The sequence below is a fragment of the Apis dorsata genome, unplaced genomic scaffold, assembly GCF_000469605.1.
Source record: "Apis dorsata unplaced genomic scaffold, Apis dorsata 1.3 scaffold_650, whole genome shotgun sequence".
NCBI lineage: Eukaryota > Metazoa > Arthropoda > Insecta > Hymenoptera > Apidae > Apis > Apis dorsata.
In genome coordinates, this window is record NW_006263841.1 from 99,128 (window position 1) to 103,097 (window position 3,970).

Below are 3,970 nucleotides of genomic sequence, written 5' to 3' on the forward strand. Positions count from 1 at the left end.
TTGGGATAGAAAAATTTCATGTATAATTTTAAAGAGAAACACAGTTTTTAGACAGGCGCGGTTCGGGAAATTTTCGTTTTCTTGGCTTTTTTCCTTAGCGGTGAAAGGGTTAAAGGTCTCGGTGAGAGTTACGAGAGCACGAAGTATCGTCCGATTTTATCAGCGAGACGGGAAAAGAGGGACGAATATATATAGAAAATGAGGAATAAACTTGGACGGTTTTTGGAAAGATAGCTATTTCTCCTCCTCTACCTCCTTCTCGTCGAGAAACTACGTTGGCCGATCTAAATGCGAGGGCCGAAAGTCGGTGAACTTTCTCAGAACGATCCAATTACGCGTGACGCGAGTATCGGGGCTTACCGCAGACATCCGTCGGTTTTCGATCGAAAAAACGAGAATAATAACCGATGCGCGCTCTTCGAGAACGAATTTATCTCGCGAATCTTATTCCGTTTCGTCTATCATAAAAAAAGTAAAAAAAAAAAAAAATATCCCGAAAAAGAAAAAGCTCTCGCTACTTTCACCGCGCACCGGTTATAATTACGCGTATCGAGCTCAACTCGGCTCAGCGATGCCTGTTCCGTTGCTCGATAAAGCGAAACCGTGAACAACGTAAGAAGAAGAAATGGAAGAAGAAACGTTAAAGCGCTCGGCGTTCGTAAAACGCGGTGTCAGCTTTTTCAAAAGTGGAGCGAGTTTAATTTTCGGATATTCGTGTGTTTCGCGTCGCCTTTTAAACCAACCGATCATTGTTATTCCACCAGCTTTGTCCCCTTCTCGTAGGACATCGTTAAACAGACATCGGGGTCAACGCGGATCGGACGCGTATTTCTCGGCCGTAACGTTCGCTTTGTCGCGACGATATCTCTTTACTCGCCGTTATAGTCGAGAAAGTCGGCGGACATAGGCACAGAGAAAGAGAGATAGAGTTAAAGATAGAGAGAAAGAGAGAGAGAGAGAGAGAATCGTACGTAAAAAAGGACAAAGTTTGTGGAAAAATCATTCCGTTTATTCGATTACACGTTTTCTGCTATTATTTACGAGCTCGTTCCACTTTTCCATCTCCGTTTGCCAACATCATTCTTCGCCGTGTGATTTACGATCTATCGTGAATATTATAATTTCGTATTTTTTTTCTTTTTTTTAAAATATCACTTTTTAAAATTAACACTTCTCTCGAAACGCGTTATCCGTTTTATAATCGAAATTGCGCGAATTCTCTTGATTATGAGAAATATCGGGTTCATCGTATCCCCGAGTGAACAAGCATTTGACGATAAATAAAATTCCCAAGGCAGGTTGGTACGTAAGTAACGGTACCGTCTAACGACTTACGTGTAACGCGAACCGCGACTCGATTAAACACAGATTAATTATTCGAAATTGTTCGAATGCCGATAAAAATTTTGCACTCTTCTTCTTCTTCTTCCTGTCGTCGTCCTCTATCTCGTGAACGGACGAAAAACAAATTAATTTTCTTCTCGATCGAACATCTCCGATCCTCTGAAGCGTTGAAAAATTGAACGATCGATTTTGTATCCCTATTATTCGATTAAACGTAGAATTCGTTGTAAAACAGTAGGACTCTTCCAACTCGTGGTTTACGTATATACAGAGAGGAGCCGAGCAGGCCAAGCCGACTTGACCAACGAGTTTTTATCGAGCTAATAAACGGATCGGTGAAACGAATGCCAGTTCTGCGAGGTGCGGTCCACGCACTGTCCGAGAACTGTTCGTTCTAGTTGCGCAGGTGTGTCCCTCTACGACGCTTGTGCGGTAAAAACCCGATTAATTACAAATCGAGAAAGAGAGAAAAGAAAAAGAGAGAGAGAGAGAGAGAGAGAGAGAGAGAGAATCGTTTGTTCCTTCGTATCGAAATCCGGAAACTTGTCCACTCTTTGCCAACGACGATCGAAATCAGGTTACACAAACGAGGATTGCGCGAGGATATTTTCATTTTCTCACGTATCACTACTATACATACATATATACAGATAGATAATCGAGATTACGTAAAAAAAAAAAAAAAAAAAAAAAGACGCAGAACGCGTGCACATTTTGACACGGCTCGGTTGCAAAATCGCATGGCTTTTGTCGGCGAATGAGAATCGCTCGAATCCCGAGTCGTTTGGTCGGGGACCGTGACGAACGGACCAGCGCGATACCATCGTTTCTGCGATCGCGCATCACGCCGCTCTCCCCGCCCTTCCCTCCCCACTCCTTGTACACAGCGATTCGTAAACGACGAGCTAAAGCGAACGTTCCATATTCGAGGACGGAGATGCCATGGATTGGCGCGAGTGTGGATTTCGTGGTCTATCGCGCCGCCGCGCCGCACCGTCCAGTTTGGTTCACGTGCGCCCTACCCGCGTCACGTGACCCTCTCGCAGTGACGAAAGTGTGTCGTGACTAAATCGCACAATGGAGCAGCATCGCAACTATGCGAGACACCGATTCGTGAATCGGTCGTCCGCTCGATACCGGCAGCTTTGCATCAGAATGCGCGGCTCTTAAATTTAAAGAGCGTACTCGCAGAAATCATTTAAAATTCGTATGCGTTCGATCGCGCGACGGACATCCGTCGTATTAACATTCAATGGTCTCGACTGTGAAAAATCGTGATCACGCGCATTCCATTCTTCCAATCTCGAGTTTTTCCGTTTTTTTCGACGCGAAACGCGAGAAAGCGGAGATTCGAGCGATCGTAGTAGGGAAGGAAGGCCACACGATTACACCTGCATTTGTATATTCACGATATCCGGTACGTTCGAGCGAAGGTGAACGGGTGAGGGCAAAAATACTATTTTACGTTCCGCTCTGAGTACGTAAAGATCAGTTCCAAGTTCACGGTATCGCGTAATAGGTGGACCGAGCCGTTGTTGGCCTCTGTCCAACCGAAAACGTTCGAAGAACCTTGGATTTGCGCGTGCGCGGGATTCGTCTTGGAATTAGAGATCGTTTTCGCGCAGACGCGTTACGTCATTTTCCGAGACAAGTCCTGATTCTTTCTTTCTTCCTTTCTTTCGAGAACGTTGGAACGGGAAAATCGGACGGAGAGAAAAAGTTGAAAAAAAAAATTCGATTTCTCGAAATAGAATAGAATTCAGAACGCGTTTTTGATCGCGTTTTTATTGCTTTTTGAGGGAATAAGGAAAGAAGAAAGAAGCGAGAAAGGAGAAATTTTCGCTTGCGAGGAATTGCGAAATCGAAGGGGGCGCGGCAGCGAGAGAAGAATCGAAGGAGAAGGGCAAAAGGGAGCAAGGTAGGTGGTGGCCAGAAGCCGGTCGTAAAACCCGTTTTAGCGGAGCTCGAGCACCGAGATAGCCCACTTTTCTCCCGAGATTGTTCGAATATTGGAAATTGCCGATTCGTTTTCCCGGGACTGCGAAAATTCGAGGGAAATCCGTGGGATATAGATACGGACGAGGGAAATAAAGACGGACGAGTGAAGTAGATGGGCGGGGGGAAGCTGGAACGAGAAGAGTGAATGATCGGAATGGCCACGGGTCACTGACATCGCCGAGTTTCCGCGTAAAACGTTGGGGCGAGTCGGGGGACGCCGCGTACGTACGTAAAAAGTAACGGGGCCCTGCTGAAAAGCGGCGGACGAAACGAGCCGCGTCGAATCGTACGTCCCCCTTACCTCGTTGTCCTTGTAGGGACCAGTTTCTCCCAGTCGACGAAGCTGCCGCTGCTCGCCAAGGAATCCCGACAGCTTTAATAACCGTGAACGCGTGTCGCGTCTATACACCGACCACCACCATCCCGATTACCGTATTTCGCTCCCGCCACCCACCCGCGAAATGCGCCGCTTCGACTCGATCCCTCTCGACTCGATCGACCGACCACGTGACGCGCGACACGTGGGATCCACGCAACTGGTAGCCAACCGGGCTTAAGATCGGCGACGCATCGAGGTCGCGGCCGAACGGAAACCACCGTTTCCGCTCTCTCTCTCTCTCTCTCTCTC

General features: G+C 47.1%; 1 protein-coding gene across 1 annotated transcript in view; it reads right to left on the bottom strand.

Moving 5' to 3' along the window:
* LOC102678087 (probable GPI-anchored adhesin-like protein PGA55) overlaps positions 1-3,970 on the bottom strand; it is a 41,967-nt gene that overhangs the window by 26,775 nt on the left and 11,222 nt on the right.